The sequence below is a fragment of the Daktulosphaira vitifoliae genome, unplaced genomic scaffold (assembly GCF_025091365.1).
Source record: "Daktulosphaira vitifoliae isolate Bord-2020 unplaced genomic scaffold, ASM2509136v1 Scaffold_1, whole genome shotgun sequence".
In the NCBI taxonomy this organism is placed as follows: Eukaryota; Metazoa; Arthropoda; class Insecta; order Hemiptera; family Phylloxeridae; genus Daktulosphaira; species Daktulosphaira vitifoliae.
Window position 1 is genome coordinate 52,890,592 of NW_026099572.1, and position 19,255 is coordinate 52,909,846.

Genomic DNA, 19,255 nt, shown 5'->3' on the forward strand with positions numbered 1-19,255 from the left:
AATTCAATTTTTATTTATTGAAATATAAGATTTTTCATAAATTTTTATCTCATTACATCTCATCTGAATATATTTTATAATTTTGTGACTGTTTTTTATATTTATTATAAACATACGATTTTTATAAAATATTATACTAATGTATCCGTTGTTTTTATGCAATGCAAACAAACATATGTATATAGTAAATATTAAACATATTGTATAATTTATGGAATTTTTTAAATTATACAGAAAAATAATAGAAAATAATACACATTATGTATATTTATTTATTATTACATTTAAGTATATTACTTTACTTTTAAGTTGTAATTAATATGACATAAATAATCGTACATTTTTTATTTTATTGTATTAATTAGGACCCTTTATTAGAGCGGTTTATGGTCTTCATTTTCCTGTTGATCGCCTAAAAATCATAAAATAAATAACTCACTTCAAAACTAAACTTAGAAAATATTAAGTATTTTTTATCCTATTTTGGAAAAAAAATCCAAATACAATATCAAGATTCGGAAACGTAAGAAAGCAGGAATATTTTATGTTCATCTGTATTTAGTTTATCTGTTTAACATTTTTTTTTCTATTTTCAATAATTATAAAATTAATGATTCATTTATCATCATTTTTACTGTCACTCATAATATTCCTATTTGTTTCATTATTTTTAAATTTTAATGTCTGTGTAAATTTACAGAACCAGTTTTAAGATTTTCTTTTTTTTAGTAAATATTGAAAAAAAATATTTGTAAGTTTTATATAGCTATTTAAAAATTATCATATTACCGCCCCTTACTATACACAAAATTCTTATGGTGGTAGACTATTCATACTCAATGTTTACTCGTCAAAAATACTTTGATTAATTTAGTATGGAAAAATACTAGTTAACAGTCTACCAAAAAAAAAAACCTTAAAATTAAAATTTTTATAAAAACGAAAATAATAAATAATTCATATTGTTTATACCTTTAACTAAAACAGGATTTTGAGTGAATGATAGACTAGCAATAGCGGAAAATACACAAAATAATATTATGCTTGTCACTCTCATATTTAAAGTACCTAAATATAAACAAAAATGTTATCATCATTTTATCTCTATAAATAATACCCAGGCAGCCCAATTATTAATTACGTCCCAGAAATATTTTTTTTTTTATTTCATAATTAAGGATAGACTAAGAATTTATATATGTTCTACAAATATATTTATAGTTATATAATTAAATATAATTTAATTATAATCAGTTGAAAAATATTCTCAATAGAAAAGATTAATATAAATGTAAATTGCTCTATAATAGTGTAGTATATATAATTTAGTTTCAACTAGTCTATCACTTAATTATGCTATATTAGATTAATTGATAAAATTAAATTTTTTTTAAATAATATTATAATATGTTTTTTTATAATAATAATTTTGATATTAAATATAAAAAGGTCACTAATAACTTATTTAAAATAAATATTCGACTTATTAAAATTCTAATAAAAAAATGTATAACTTAATTATAATAACAAAAAAAAAATTCACTGATTTATATATATTGGTTATATGATTTATATGTTGCCAATAACTGCACTGAATTATATAATAATTTAATAATAAGAATTCGAATGATTAAAATAATATAAAAAAAACTTACTGAGATCAAATAGATATAGTATTTAAACGATAAAAAAAATCTACTTGTGTTTAATAAAACTAAAAAAATTATAAACTAATATATAGGTTTACAAACTTATGATGATGTTGAATAACACTTGCTTGTTTTATTAATTTGTAATACTTTATTTTTCAAAAACATAAATAAATGTAAAAAATATTATTTCAAATCGTAAAATATTTTACAAAAAAACAATCTATCCAAAAATACAGATTGATTAATTATTAATCAAATGCATGAAGCTTAGTTAATTAATGATTAACTATTCCTCACGCAATAATTTTAAATGTATCAAACGTATTATAATGTTTTTTTTTTTAAAAGTCAATAGTATCCTATGTTTAACAATTTAAAAAAATTAATTTTATCAATCCTCTATCCCTTAAAAATGATATAAACTTAAGTTTTTAAAATAAAATCATATATGTTGAACCAGCTAAATTATAAGGAAAATGTATAAGTAAGTTCATTGTAATGGACTTAACTATAAAGATTTGAGGTAAAGCAGATCAGTATATTTTATTATCTAGATATTTATAAACCACACTACTTTTCTCATTCTAGTATAAAAATTATTAATCACTTCCAAATTATTGGTTTAAAAGTTTTTGACCACTTGTCATTTTATTATTTTTAGGCTAGTTAGGCATAAATATAAAAAATAAAATCGAGAATTATCATACAAAAATAGCATTTTGTAGCCATTTTCACCGTAAAGACAAAATAAAGTCCGAAATTGTATTTTTTCCATAATAAAATATATTACATTAGCTTTAATTTAAGATTTATATAAAAGTGTCAGACTTTCCGGAATACTTTCAATAGTTAAGTTGACAAAGTTCTACTTTCTATATGCATTTTTTAGATTAGAAGCCCCCTCGTATATAGGGAAATAGTCCGATTAAAAAAAACAGTATGTCAAATGAAATATGTATATAAATACTACTTTTCATTAAAAAATTGTATTGATCCATATATTTTTTAAAAAATTAAAAATGTAAAATACAAAATCGAGAATTTTCACACAAAAATAGCATTTGGTAGCCATTTTCACCATGAAAACAAAATAAAACCCGAAATATTTTTTTCCATGATAAAGTATATTACATTAGCTTTAATTTAAGATATATATAAAAGTATCAGACTTTCCACAACATTTTCAAAAGTTAAGTTGAAAAAGTTGTCATTTTAAATCCGTCCCTGTGGGTAGGTAAAGGGTCAGATTTATAAAAAAAGTATACCAAATGAAAGATGATATCATGCATCTATATAAAAAAAATTATATTAATTTGCTTATTTTTAAAAAAGTTTTGGAAATTTTAAGTTAAAAAAATTGAAAAAATTTCGAAAATTAGCTTTTTTTAAATTTGTAATTTTTTTGGAGGTTTTCTTCATTTACGGGGAACGAGGGAATGTTTTTAAATTTTTGAGGGTAATGTCTTCGATTAGATACGATTTGTGATCTTTTGACGTATCATTGAAAGAAATCGCTTTGGTGAGAGCTGAGAAAAAGTGGTAACAGACACAAAAAAAAAACACATCATAGTAAAACCAATACCTTCTCAGCTTCGCATGGAAGCTAATAAGGGTATAATGATGATAAATATAAAGGATATAAACAAATAGGAAACCCAGAACTAAAAATGGCGTTGGATTATTGTAATAATATCTAAGATTAGTAATTAAACAAATGATAATATACCAATTAAATTTCCTTTAATGATTTACTACGCAGAATTTATTATTTAAAAGTATGGATTTTGCGTCTATCAAAATAACAATTTTGGAAGCTGATATTTTTTACTATAATTAGTTATGATAGAATCCTTATGAGTAAGCATTTAATAATTAGTTCTTTTTAATTCTTGAAATACTCTGAACTTCAAACATGTTAAAATAAAACTTATTTTACGTACTATAGGCTAAAAAAAAATTTGCCACAACAACTTATTTTCTATGTGCAAATGGCGGCCGTAGATAAAAGCATAAAATTTGTTTGTGTTAAAATTTCGGATTTCATATTTTATTATTTCGACTTTATATTGCTATAACTATTTTTAAAAAATTATAGATCAGCTTAAATTCTTTTTTTTTTAAATCGGACCACTTCCTTTTATACTGGGTAGGTTCAAAACTTTAAACATACAAACTTTTTATTTAATATACGAACATAGAATTTTTCAAAATTCTTCTTATTATAATAATTATAAATAATATTATTAAGTATTAAAAATAGTATCTTTGGCTTGATACGAAAAATCATTTAAAGCAATTTTTGTATTATTATTTTTTTAATATATTATCACCCCCAGTTATTGTGCAACTACACGATCTTAATATTTTAACGTAACATAAAAAATGATATTATAAACTTTAAAACCAACTTAATTAATAATAATTAATCATATAATTCTATATTAAATATAGAATATATATATATATCATTAAATTTTAATGATGGTAATAATAAATTAAAAAAGAAGCCGTTTGTAAACATGAAAATGAAATCGATGATATATTTATTTCTAATTGCTACGATGAAAATATGCATTGTTATTTAGACATTTTTTTATTATTTATATTATTTGATTTTAGATATCACATGATAAATACATGATGTGCATTTACTTTTATTTTTTAACTAAAAATTTAATCTTACATCGCAAAAATAATAATAAAATGATTTATTTTATTATGATACATGATTATATTTCTATTCATATATTATGCTTACAAATAGTTCTGCAATAAATAATAATAATTAATGATGATTATTTTATAATTGTATTGATTTTATGCCATAATTTATAACTCTACGCATTCAATAATATATAAAAATAAGGTATTTTTTTGTAATTTTTATGAATTTAATCAAATTTATCCACTTTTTTATTAGAAATGACTACATCTAAATCAATAAATTTTACTTATTTTAATCAACAGCATTGTACATTAACAACATCGGTGTTTTTAACCATAATTACTGGATTATAAATCACTTCTCGTAAAAATAGTCAATTAAAAAAAAAGTAATACGAATATGTTTTTATGAATATGTATGTATATTATACATAAATTTTTAAAAAGAGAAGGTGATTAATTAACTAATTACGCAATAGCTTTGAACATATATAACATTCTATGCTTTTTTAGAAGTTTTTATAATCCTTTAATTATTTATTGTATAATAATAATAAATAAATGTAGTGGTATCTCCTTCCTTCTCCTTAAAGTTTTATTATCTTAAGTTATTGATATGAAAACGTATATGTTTAACCTGCTTAAAAAAAATAAAATGTTCTATAAGAAAATGACCAGTTATAGTCAATTTTTGAACTAATATTATTTAAATACAGTCTAGTTATCAATTCAAATTGCATTTTTTAAAGATTATTATAAATAATAATTATCAAACACAAAATTTGATTTATACAATGATAATTGAAAAATAAAACTTTTATTTTGCATTATTGTCATTTCAATACATAGTAAAGCATAATTAGGCAACAATTATTGTTAAGGCATTTTGTAAAAAACAATTTTAAGTCTTTTTAAGGACATTTTTCAAAGTTTTTTAGAATAATTAAGTCCGGGTCTTAGATATAAGATTTAAGTATTTTATACAGGAGCGGAGTAGAAGTGTTGTTAATAAATTCCTAAAGACAAAAATAAATAAACTTGCGTTTCACTCCCAATTTTATATTAAAATTTCCAAAATACTAGTGCAATAGTTTTCTTGATTTTGAGTTAGTTAAACATACATAATATGTTTCCATATTTGTATCATAATTTTGGTATAATTTTTTTTCAAAAACTTGCCTTTTAAATCTACATTAATTGAAATTAAAGCATATACAATGTATTTTAAGATGAAAAACTATCTGAAAATTTGATTTCAATAAGTTTTTGGGTATTAATGCATATCCACGGAATACGAGCATAATTCTAAATTATTTAAAATAATTAAAATAAAGTATTTTTTATTGGAATATATGATTGAAATAAAAAAACGTTTCGCTGACATCTATGAATAATCGGTCTCCTAAGTAAAAAATAATTTAATGTATGCTTTTTTTTTTTAAATGCGCATCAACGTGTTTTAAGACAGTGATTGTAATCAAATTCAATTATCAATCAATATAAATCTTTAGTCAATACCTTTAATCCACTATACTGGATTCCAACTATACTTTATTATTATTATTATATATTTTTAATTTCCAATCTAATAAAACTGTAATTTCAATTTTAGTTTTACGATTATGTACGTTATTATTTCCTACAACATATTTTTTATAATTAAAATCTTGTCTAAGTATTTATAATTTATAATTTAATTTGTATAAAAATGAATCATTTTATTCATAAGAGTAAAACCCAAAAATATTTACTCAACTGTACTTTTTATAATATTTTTCGTGCGTTATAATGTGACGCAAACAATTATAAATAATATTATTGTTTAAATATTCCATTACTTTACTTTAAGGCATCTGGGTATCAACTTTTTTTAAAGGGTCAAATATAGGCAATTTTGTGGTTTTTTGTGTAACGCAATGTCGTTGCTGAGAAGTAAATGATTATTAGTGTGAGTGTCCATTATTGAAAGTATTTCCATCGTGTTATAATCGATAACAAAACAGGTTGTGTACTTGCCTTACTTTTTTATGCAATACCATCATATTGATTTATTAACGACGAACGTTTGTTTTATGTAGTATTAAAACCATAGTTAAGCACCAGCTCCACCGCAAATACTTATAGACCTTTCATGATTTTACAGATTTTAATTGATTATAAAAATATTGAAATTATCTATTTTCGACGAGTATGAAAAAATTAATATTTACAGAGTTTGCGCTCTGGATGGCAATTGTAAAAAATCATTATCAAATCTATCATTTCCAATTTTTCTAAAAAAAATTGTTTCTAACGAATTATATTTTAACCTTGCCCTTCATAAATGATTTTTCATCGTAAAATAATTACTCAGACATTTATTAAATTCTTCTTGTTATTTGTTTAAGTTATGCCAAATAAAATATTGTATGAGAATTGATAACATTTCCCAAAATAATATAAATATTGTATTAATTTTTGCTTCGATGCGAAGATGAGAAGGTAATAATTTTTCCAAGAATATATTTTTATTTTTTTTATGTTTGTCAATAATTTTTCTCACCTCTCACTGAACCAAATATTCTCAAAAATACGTCAGAAGATCACAAGTTGAAGACATTACCCTTAAAAATTGACAATTTTCTTCTGGTTCCCCGTAAATGGGCGATATCCACTAAAAAATTACGATTTTTAAAATGGGTAAATTTCGACATTTTTTTCTAAAAATTTAGACATCCACAATTTATTTATAGTATAATAAAGGACTTTACAATAACCACTACTATTCTTATTATTTTTGGACAATACCGTATGAAGATGAGTAAAGTCTGAGACATCTGTCAATTATTTTATCTAACTTAAAAATATTATAGGTCGCCAATTAGAAGTTTTCACAGCTATCTTATATTTAATATCTAAAGAGTCAATCTACATAATCTATTAAACTAAGTACAAGAAAAGGTATTCTATTCATGATTGTACAGACAATTGAAACAAAATAAATTCGATAGACTGTTATCTGTAATTATTTATTAAGTAATAATATTGTTAATTATTTTATCGTCGATGCCAAGTTATATTAATTTAAGTAGTTATTATTTTTTTTTAATGTTTTTCACTAGAAATTTTGAGCTCTTGTGAACCAATCATGCTTATTGATGCATCATAAGATCGCAAATCGTTTATTTTTCGAGATTATCCTTAGAAAGTGAAAAAATTTTCCTTTTTCCTACAAAACAGATAAATATCCAAAATAATTACAAATATTGATTTTTGTCTTATTATAATTTAAAAATAATTTTTAAATAATATATGAATCAAAACGGATAATTTTCCGGTTAAAATTTAGATATTTATGTCAGTTATTATGTTTTTAAAAATCTGACTCCTGTCCTACCTATAAGAGGAAGCGGTAAAAAATCGAAATTTTAACGTTATAAAATTTTATAACTGAACTTGGACATTTTTTTATCCCCACGGATAGATGACAACAATACTTCCACGGCCATTCTGCCAGTCATAAAGGCAACTAATGAGGTTTCGCCAGGTCGTCAGTCCGTTTAAAATTTCGTCAAAAAGTAGGATTCCAAACAAAATTAGGCGGATTGTGTCCATTTCAGCTGCATGTAGGGAAAACAAATAAAATTTCTAAATTAACAACAAAAATAAAAACTAATACCCATTATTTTTTTTTTAATGTCAAGTCAAACAAAGACTTGTTTGTTTTTTTTTTAAGTAATTTGATGAATATTGATACTTAGTATCTTCCTTTCATCTAACATGCTCTTTGGATTAAATATAGCTTGTTTGAGCTATATTTTAATGGATATTTTTATCTGTGTGTTTGAGTATTATGTAGATAGTGTGGCAAATATTTCAATGCCGATATCTATAATATTAATTATTGTTAATTTGAAGAAATTTTCTCTATTTTTGTTAGAATATGAAAATTTTAAATTTACGTATCGCTATGATTTTTAATAAATACGAGGTGTCTTACGCAAATTTGATGACTTAAAGGTTATAAAAAATTTAACGGGCAAAAAAAACAATTTTTAACTAGCTCGTAAATTACCTCGTATTACTAAAATGGACTGTATTTCTAAAACATACATAAAAAAATTAGATGCCATTTGGTTCAATGTTCTATTCGTATGCTTGTATACAATATTATTAAAGGATTTAAAATGTATAAGTCTTTGTACTTTTGTAATTATAATGAAAATGCATTATGAGTTTATTCTTAGGTTATTAATGAATTATGATAAATCATTGTGATTTATTGTCATATTGAAATTCGAAAATTTGAAATAATAATTTAAACAATAGTTATTTTAGATTATAAATCATGTGATACATAGCAAGTAGATTTTAAAATAAAGGAAATTAATTTTATATTAATATTAATTTAAGGTACATGTTCATTTTTGCAATAAATTTCATTATTTTTAAATATAATTTACACAAGTGTTTTGAATTCTATTTTCAAGATATATGAAATTAATTTTTTTATTTACATTAAGGTAATATAAAAGGGGTCATTAATATTCAATATTCATTATAGTTATTTTCGTTGTACTCTATACAGATAATATAGTAGTCAATATCAGGTAATTATTTTTAATTAAATATCTCTAAAAATTGTTTTCGAGTCCGATAACACAATTACTAAAAAACAATAAGGTATAATTTTATTGATTAACAGAATATAACTGAGTAGCCAACAATTTTACAGTTATGTAGTATTAGTTTTTTAAATATATTAGCATTTAAGATTGTTACAAGGTGAGTGACAGGATAGAGATACTCACGCTCCAATTTTATTACAGCGCGAAAAAGTAAATATCACTAAGTCGCTATTACAATATCTCTATAAACTTTGACCCAAAATGAGTGCAATTATAATCATACATATTATTACATATTTTATAATAACAAAATTAATTGAAACAATTAACAAATATATATTTGATTTTTATATAATTTTGCAGAAAATTCAAAATGAAATACTTCAACATCATTTTTGTTTTGTGTTTTGTCATGTGCATCGTTTCCTTTTCAATTGTCTCAGCTTCATCCCTGCGTAAGATAAAAATTATTTAGACATAATTAAAAATTAGCAATTTGTGAAAATAATTTTAAATGAAATTACGTAAAATATTTACACATAAACAATTAAAGTTATTAATTAAATGTAGGTAGTAATTAACTTTATTCGTGCATATGAGTAATAATCTATTATAAGATTTTTCTCTTAATATAATACTATAGTACAAATATATTATAAGCATTTATAAACTATTTTTTATAATATTCTTGTATTGTGAGAGTTTTATAAAATATTTAATTTCTTTAAAAGTTTAAAAATTGGCTCCTCCAAATCTAAGATTAGATGAAAATGCTAATAATTCAATAAAATATATTCTCACAGGTAACATTGAAAGTAAACCTTTGGTAAACGAACATAAACCGGGTGATGACGACAGTACTGCTCTTGATGGTAATTATTTATTTTAATTCAATCAATTTCAAAAATAGCGTAATTATTATTTTAGCTAAATCTCTGAATTCTCGTACGTTTTTTATATAAAAAAATGTACTTTTTAAACCAATTTAAACATTATTCTGAAATAAATTTTTTGGTCTTATATTTTGCTTCAAAAATAAAAAGTTAACTTGTTATAAAGAAAGAATCGAATTTAAACTATTAAATTAATTTTATTAAAAATTTGTCATTTATTTAAACTTTATTTTTTTTAGATGATGATCAAACTAAAGGTTCAGTACCATTGAATTCCGTCAACCTTTAATCAGTTCCACTTTAAACATTTTCAAAATATATGAAAAAAACATTAATTCAACAATATTATAAAATTTTCAGTTAAAATATCAATTTATATAAATTTCATAATTAAAATTGTTATACATTTTATAATGATTTTGTTTCCATAATAAAATTTCTCATAACAGTCTATCGGATTGGTTTTATTTCAATTATCTGTACAGTCATGAATAGATAATCCTTACTTGTACTTAGTTAAATAAATTATGTAAAGTTAGTCCTATTAATATGAAGCATAAGAGAGCTGTGAAAAACTCAGTGTGGAAACAATAGAAGTGTCTTAGGCTAGATAATAATAATTAATAGACAAAGGAGTTTTAAACTTTGTTCATTCACATATAGATATATCTTATTAATTTACCAATAATTTTTTATAAATAATGAATGATTTGAGCATATTTGTTCAAAAAAAATTGTTATGGCCAACAAATATTAGTAATGATCAATTTTATTTTATTAATGATTAAAGAGAATGAATATTGATATTTTAATTAAATATTTAAACATAACTAAAAAAAATAATGACTTCAATGTGTTCCTAAATTGACACTTTGGTTATTTGGGATATCTTTTTCATCTATCACATTTTTCAATATGAAGATGAGAAGGTATTAATGTAGTGCCTACTAGATAGTTTTAATTCAATTATGTAACCAAAATCTGTATACTTGGATACCAATTGTGTGACATAATATCAAAATTAAAGTTATTTTATTTGTTTCAGTGAGAGAGAGAGTTAATAGTTGGTGCCTCGCATCACTCAGCCTACATCAAATATTATATTTGTAGGATTTCCTAAACTATATTATAATAAAATAATAAACAAATTTACACCAAACATATTTTTTATTGTTCAAAAATTATTCACGATTGTAAAGAAAATAAAAAGATAGGCTAGCTCGTACTATGGATTTTAATTGATTGTTGTAATTAGAACTGACTAAAACTTATATAATTGAACAAAAATCAAAACGTGAAGCGAAAGTTATTGTCAGACAAATTGAAGGAATTTTTATTCATAAAGAGAACACATATCTGATTTTTAGAAAATTTAAAAAACTGGAAGATTATATACCATCAACCTTTTTTTTTCACAGTCGACATAGTGTTGGACGCCCTGGAACTACCGTGAGGTATTGCTTCAGGGCGCACAACATCGCATTGAAATTCACACCACCGTGTTGTGATTCAGCCTGAAATTAATCAAGAGCTGAGTCCACAACACGACGTGGTCTCCCCCGTTAGCCGGACCCTAAAGTGGGATCCGTTGCCCAGGCCGCACCACGTGGAGGTGGGGGTAGGACTTTGCTATGGGTTCGCATAAAAAATTCACAAAACACAGAACACACCCCTACGACGTCCTCTTCCACTATCCATTCCTCCACGTCCAACAGAATGAACGCCACGAACATCGCTGGGTGATGTACGCGGACGTCCTAGCCGTCCAGTGCCTCTCTGACCATGGCGGCCAGCAGGTCGGCCTGGGCCCAGTACCCCAATCCTCCAGGAGCACCGCTCCCGACTGTTCTGCGGGTACCGGAGACCACGACGCCCAGCGCCTGGAGGTTAACCGCATTCATAACAGTTTTAACCACGGCCAAGTATTTTTGGTCCTCTTTGAGGGGACCAATAATAACAGTCACGGTCCGCGGGGCCTTCGCCTTTATCAACGGTCTCCACGTCGAGGCGGGGAGCCCAAGATTAGGGCGAGGGTCCACCCCTAGTACCGCAGTATTGCGCCTTGTAACCTCCGACCTGGTGACTGGCGCTACCGTTACCACAGTTTGAAACCCAACGGTGGGCAGTCTCCCCTCCCGCATCCCCTCTCCTCTGTCTCATCCACTCTTAAGGACCCTTTTTACCAGTCCTCGCGGTGGCTGGCTGGTTGACGGGTGCCACAATCGCGCTGAGACTTGTCGGCTTGGCGAACTCGGTGTCCGGATCCACGACACTGACCGTATCCTCTGGAGGATCCGTCTGCGTCGACGAATTGACAGTTGGCACGTCCTCCTCCGGGGTACGGGTCTGTTCTATGTCATTCATGGAGCTGACGCTCCTAATGAGCCGATAAGGATGCCTGCTCGCCACATCCCCCAGCAATAACTTGGGCGCAAACGCCCCCTGGACCTTGCCTCACCAGTCCCATGGTTTCGATGCAGTCGCTGGATAACGACCGGGTCGAGCCTGCAATTACACTCTTCCCTGCCGGCCCTGGAGTCTACAAAACTCCTGGAGCGGTAACTGTATTTTTGTGATAGTGTCCTTCCCTGCGTTTTACCTTCCGCGCAGGAGATTTGTTTTCGGTGGTCGCCTTACCAGGCTATCGAGCCCACCCACCTGTTATACAGTTCCCTCAAACGCTACCGCTTATTCATCCACTCAAGAAGTGGCTTATATCACGGCTACCCTGCATATCTGCAGTGTTAACGAGCGAACGAGGGGCTCATTGTCCGCGACCGCTTATTCGTCAGTCCAAACGAATGGACCGCTTATTTCGCGGCTAACCTGCATATCTGCAGGCCGTTCCTCTATCCGCAACCTGAGGACGCGCCCGATTCCCCGAGCTAGGGACACTGCGCTCATGTCGATGTTTCGAAGCCCCGTAGAGCCCGATCACACCGACACTGTAGCGCAGCGAAACGGGATATACCATCAACCTTACATAAATAAATCTAAATGAAGATTGAATTAGTATAAAATATGTTATATTATTTCAATCTCTAATTAGAAAGCCGCCGGAATCCATATCAGAATTTCTTTTGGGGAACTGCTTGAGTAGTAATGTAATGTTTACGAAAGCATATTACTTGTATTTTTGATACCACTATCATATAAATCGAAATAATTGTTTTTATTAGTACTATGATTTTATCAAGTATATTTTTTTAAAACTTGATTCTTTTGATTAGTTGTAAACAAGGGGAACTAAAAGTTTTAAAATGTTCGTCTACTCAATTCATAAATAGGTTACCATACTATTACAAGTAATTATCGAAGCTTTTTGAAAACTAATTGAGCCTTAATTATAAAATGTTTAAATAACACTTATATAAACAACCCACATGAATTTTAAGTAATAAAGTCAACTTCTATTAATTTGTTAACTTTATATACATATTTACTCCATTTAATAGGAAAAGGACAGCTAGATGTCCTTATAATTTCTATAAATTTTTCTTTTACTGATAATGTATTGTACATTTATAATAAAGCAATTTATAAGTTACGATTCATTAAATTGCATTGATAATAATTAAATGACTTGTAATGTCTAAATATATTATATTTCTCTTTAGTGCGATCAAGATTAGAATATAATTAGATTCCTCTTCAGTCCAGTTTTATTTATAAAATAGAAAGACAAAATTCATTTTTTAAGTATCCTAGCTTTAAGTTTAAATACTCTTGAAGTCCTATTATTAACATTGAATTTAATCCCTCTCGAAATTACGCGTAAATATCATGACGTTGTTTTTATTTTTAAATTCAATTGTTTTTTAAGGATTATTTTTTTTAGATTTTCCTGAAATTCAAAACGAATAATTTGAAAAGACCATTTAATTCCGGATCAAAATTCACTTTTTATGAGTTTTTCGTATTGAAAATTATAGTTTTAATGGTAAATTAAATAGAATGATAAGATCTTATCAATTTAAATTTTAGTTTTTAATTTAAGTCTAAAATCAATCTTTGTGCCTAGTCTAAATATTGGTTATAATTATTATTAATATTTATTTATTGAAGTATTTATTTAAACCCCAATTTGATAGTATCAAACTTTGTAGTTGGAGAGCTTCTTAGATCATCTTGTATCAATTAAAAAGGTGTAAAAATCATTAAAGATAGAGTTTTCAGTGATCAAAAACACTATTATAAAATACCTTCATTACAAAATATGGAATCATATTTTATATGCGTGAAGATAGTCAACATTTCCTAGCTAAGTACTTTTTCTAACTGTAAACAATTACAGGATAAATTAAAAAAAATATGAGGAGGCTAATTTTAAGTTCACTCTACGTGAATATATAATTTGTTAACATATTAATGAATATGTGTCGTAATTTAAGTAAGAAAATATTTAAAAATTTCANTTAACATATTAATGAATATGTCTCGTAATTTAAGTAAGAAAATATTTAAAAATTTCACAAAGAATGATGTCCTTTCTTTTTTCATTTCATATTTTTTTAATTTTAGCACTCAAAAATTGAAATGAAATTAATTTATTTATTTACATTATGGCAATATAAAAGGGGTTAATAATATTCGATTTTTATTATAGTTATTTTCGTTTTACTCTATACAGACAATTCAGTAGTCTATACCAAGTAAGTATTTTTAATTAAATATACCTTAAAAATTTTAGTAGTATTATATTTTTAAAGATATTAGCATTTAAGGTGGTTACAAGGTGAGTGACAGGATAGAGATTAACTATTATATAAGAAATCAATTATACGCTTAAAATAGACGAATATTGAACATAAAAAATAAATTTTATTAAAACTTATGTAATTGGGCTAGTTTTATTTAATTTATAATTTAAATGTTATGTTGCAGATAAATCAAAATGAAATTCTTTAACGTTCTTCTTTTCGTATGTTTCGTAATAAGCATGCTTTCGTTTTCAAATGGATTGGCCGATGGTGGTAAGACGTTACCATTAATTAATAATAATTTTAATTTATATAAATTAAATATAAAATTTTTCCTCGTAAGCGCTATTTGAACTAATATGTCTAGGAGGTTTAAATTGCCATATAGCAAATTCTCATCTATTTCAAAAATTAGTTTAATTATTTATGTACGATACACTTTTTTGATAACTAATGTTAAAAAAAATATTATTAAATATTGATAACTTCTTTGGTAGTACAATTTAACAATTTTTCAGAAATTATTATAATTTTGGTTAGAAAATATTAGCTTCGATGCGAAGCTGAGTGGGAATTAATTTTACTATGATGTGTTTTATATCTTGTTTTTACAAACTTAGATATCAAATTGTATTTATCTATGAAAAAGATAATATATCTTTTTACGACAAAGATTTTATTACTCAGCTATTTTCAAAATTTGTATAAATTATAAAACGTTTTTGATGTATATATTTTTTTATTTAATAATTGGATAATTAAGCATTAGTGGTATAAGGTAAATCAAAGATATTATCAAGTTTCATACAATTTAAAGAATTTGTCGAAAAAATGTACATAAAATATTATTATTTCATAATATCTCACTGTAAATTAAAATAGATAAAATATATATATATAATATATATATTTTTTAATAAAACCTATAACTAACATTACTTTATTTGATTTATGAAATAGACCAAACAAATGATTCCAAACCGTTGGGGCCACAATGTAATTGTAATAATGGCAGCAGAGCTGGTGAGTATTATTTATTAATATTGTTATTTAAGTTAATTCTAATCTATTTTTATACATGAAGCCTTTACAAAAAAATAAACTCTGTTTTATTAAATGAAGTGATGACACGTGAAGGTATTAAGTCCAAAACCAAATGACTTCTATCATAATTTTATGCTGTAATTGGAAACGGCGTTTTCCTTCTTCTGTAAAATTAATTTTTTGTAAATTAGTATCTTAATAAAATATTTATTAAGATACTAATTTAATTTTTTTTTGAAATACAAACTTTATACATTTATATGAAAATAATATTTAAAAAAAATTTAGATTCAGTGCCATTGAAATCTGTCAACCTTGAATCAGTTCCACTTTAAGTAATTTCAAATATTAAAAGAAGCATAAATAAAATAATATTACACCTAATATTAATATGTGTAATAATATTACACATAATATTTCAGTTAAAAATATTAATTTCTTTTAAATGTATTTTCAACATTGTAAATTTTATAATGATTTTACTATCAATAAATAATTTCATATAACAGTCTAATCGGATTTATTTTGTTTTAATTGTCTGCTCAGACATGAATAGAATACCTTTTCTTGTATTTAGTTAAATGAAATCTCAGACTTTATTCATCTTCATTGACAACCCGCAGTCGTATAACCCATCACTCCTATGTAAACCGGACCGTTACACACACACGTTATCGTTGTGGTGTTAAGTCCAACAAACTGGAAGCGTTTAATATCAACAAGTTGTTAAATTTTAAATAAAATGTAAAAAAAAAAATCTAAGATAGCTATTTTATAGAGTAGATTAAAAAAAAATTTGGTAATAAAATGTCTTATAAATATGCAGTAATAAATATTCTGCAGCATTTTAAATTTTGTAAAAGTTTGAATTGTCATGTATTATTTTATGGTATTATACATTTAAATACGTATTGAGAAAAGGACAGAAGTAAACACTATCTTTTCATGATGAATGTAATTTGGAGGAGTGTAACTTTTTACTTGAAAATTACTTGCGCTTTTGAATGATAAGTAATAATTGCTTTATCAAATTTCTTATCATCGTATTAATACCAAATTTATAAATATAATAGACCTTATACTTAGTATAATATAAATCTTGACTCGTGATAAATAAATTCTAATTTTAGTTAGAATAAGTTGTTTCATCTCTAAAAAGATATAATTACTTTTTAAGTAATAGGTATTGTTCGTGTTTTTATTTGAATTAAAGTAAGTCATTATAACATTAACAATTTTCGTGGAAAAAGCCGTGGAAATATGATACACATATCATATTTAGTGTAAAAAGATTAAATTTACTTTTGTCCTTTTTTATAAAACATAGCTAGCGTTTGATACCGTAGAATAACTATTGAAAAATTTGAATTTTCACAAAATTTAATATGATACAGAAAATTAATTACAAAACATTAATGAGATATTTTTTCACCAAACTTTTCTTAGAATTTATTCTATAATATGACTATTTTGAATTTTTTTTAACATTTCTCAATATAATACTACTAATTTTAACAATATAATACTACTAAAATTTTTAAGGTATATTTAATTATAAATACTTACTTGGTATAGACTACTGAATTGTCTGTATAGAGTAAAACGAAAATAACTATAATAAAAATCGAATATTATTAACCCCTTTTATATTGCCATAATGTAAATAAATTAATTAATTTCATGTATTTTGAAAATAGAATCCAAAACACTTGTTTAAATCATATTTTAGATATTATGAAATTTATTACAATAATGGACATATACCTTAAAATAATATTAATATGAAATTAACGTCAATTTATGAAGTTTTCATTTATTTTAAAATCATTTTGCTTTGTATCACATGATATTTAATCTAAAATAAACATTATTTAAATAATTATTTGAAATTTTCTAATTTCAATATGACAATTGTGATTTATCATTATTCATAAATAACCTAAGTAAAAATTCATAACACAATAACATTATAATTACAAAAATATAAAGACTTATACATTTTAAATCCTCTAATAAAATTATATTCAAATTTATGACCCTTATCAGTTACGTATTGTAATGATATACACAGTACACAATAAAGTCATAATGAATTATTTGTAATATACACAATACATCATTAATGTCATATTGTATTATTTAAGACTTCAATTAATAAATCACACAAAATGAAATGTATACCAATAAAAATAAGATATATATATATGTACCTTTTAAATATTTAAATATACTAATGAAATTCGTAGAAAAATGCATTTATTAATTATATAAAACAAACAGAAAATAATAACAATATGTAATGGTAGCACATAAGATGTAGAGTAATATACTATGTCTAAAATATTATATAAGATATGATAATATTATATAATATAGAGATCATTATTGATGAAAATGTAATAAATTACGATTAATATCATCGATAACCGTTAAAACTCGTGTCATAATTGCTATATAAGAATTGATAATTAATTATAATAGTTCCCATATTAATAAAACAAAGATCACTTTATTTTTCTATTATCTTCTATCTTTTTTACAGACCCTTGAACTCATACCCCGAGTTATAATATTTAATTATATTTTATCATATTTAATTTATTTCATTCTTTCTTTTTGAGTTAATACAAGTGGTGATCTTTTTGATTTACTACAGTATATTGACAATTTTATTATTTCTTCAATTACTTATACTTCTAAATAAAATAAAAAAACAGTGGAGTTGGGATCTACTATAATTGGTCTAATATGAATTGAAATCTTACAGTGTATAACTCTGAATAGTCGAGGACGAGAGTAGATAGGGGAAAAATGAAAATCAAAGATTTGACTTTATGCAGTAAGCCGGACAGCGACAACCAAGTACAGAGTCTCATGAATGACACAAAACACTAAAGTTGACTGATCCCGATAGCCAAGCCGAATAATTTTTAATTTTTAATTCATTATGTAAAAGCGTAATAATAATAAACTACATTAAATTATATACATTATTGACTTTGTTAAGGGATTTTTTATTTAGGTAAATAAATTTCTTAATATATCAGATATTAATTATTTCGGTTCATTTACAATGTCGATATCGATATTGCTGACTTTTTACATTTTTTCTACGATATCAATTATTTTTAAAATATTGAAATAATCGAAAAAAAAAAAAAAAAAAAAATAAAACTGTTTGAATTTTAGTCACTTTATTATAAAAAAAATATTATTTGATATTAGGCCAAAAACAATTAGTGATAAACTTTTCATATTTTTTGTATTCCANATTAGGCCAAAAACAATTAGTGATAAACTTTTCATATTTTTTGTATTCCAATATATTATTAAATATAGAATTGAGATAAGACAAAAAATTATACTTATTGATACAAAGTTCTATTCTCAGATTAGGTTTTTTATCATGGTATTTTGTTATTCCTATATTTAACAAAACACGAAAGTATTGCAGGAGAAGAATTAGATTAAGACATTTTTAAATTAGAAGATATACAGCAACAACTGGTTAAAAGTCGATCTGAACAATTAAATGAAATTAATAAGCCAAAAAAAAAAAATTCCTATTAAATGATAGTGATGAAGGTTATGTGGGTTAACATGTTTTATTCTGTAAAAGTTAAAATTTTATTATTGTAAAGAAGAAAATTTGTTTTCAGTATGACCATGGAATAAAAAAAATGTTAACAGCACTT

At 25.0% G+C, this 19,255-nt stretch overlaps 5 long non-coding RNA genes across 7 annotated transcripts in view; 2 read left to right on the forward strand and 3 right to left on the reverse strand.

Moving 5' to 3' along the window:
• Positions 1–249: 249 nt before the first annotated feature.
• Positions 250–1,795, reverse strand: LOC126895736 (uncharacterized). Its single transcript, XR_007701712.1, has 3 exons — positions 1,656–1,795; positions 973–1,068; positions 250–412 (listed from the first exon to the last, which is right to left on the reverse strand). It is a non-coding gene; the product is annotated as an uncharacterized LOC126895736 (long non-coding RNA).
• A 4,348-nt stretch (positions 1,796–6,143) lies between these two features.
• Positions 6,144–8,499, reverse strand: LOC126895738 (uncharacterized). Its single transcript, XR_007701714.1, has 3 exons — positions 8,371–8,499; positions 7,693–7,915; positions 6,144–7,524 (listed from the first exon to the last, which is right to left on the reverse strand). It is a non-coding gene; the product is annotated as an uncharacterized LOC126895738 (long non-coding RNA).
• A 275-nt stretch (positions 8,500–8,774) lies between these two features.
• The window catches only part of LOC126895729 (uncharacterized), a 14,989-nt gene continuing 4,508 nt past the window's right edge, over positions 8,775–19,255 (forward strand). The window contains exons 1-4 of one of the 2 annotated variants that reach the window (XR_007701703.1): positions 8,775–8,905; positions 9,287–9,378; positions 9,727–9,795; positions 10,056–10,267. This is a non-coding gene — a long non-coding RNA (uncharacterized LOC126895729). Of the gene's footprint in view, positions 8,906–9,286; positions 9,379–9,726; positions 9,796–10,055; positions 10,268–19,255 lie in introns of those variants that run through there. The other variant, XR_007701704.1, reaches the window with a different exon arrangement.
• On the forward strand, positions 14,347–15,932 carry LOC126895734 (uncharacterized). Of its 2 annotated transcripts, none has more exons than XR_007701711.1 (4): positions 14,347–14,468; positions 14,701–14,789; positions 15,477–15,539; positions 15,849–15,932. It is a non-coding gene; the product is annotated as an uncharacterized LOC126895734 (long non-coding RNA). The 2 variants fall into 2 exon arrangements; XR_007701710.1 differs by having other exon boundaries at positions 15,855–15,932.
• On the reverse strand, positions 15,588–17,176 carry LOC126895737 (uncharacterized). Its single transcript, XR_007701713.1, has 3 exons — positions 17,127–17,176; positions 16,122–16,259; positions 15,588–15,724 (listed from the first exon to the last, which is right to left on the reverse strand). It is a non-coding gene; the product is annotated as an uncharacterized LOC126895737 (long non-coding RNA).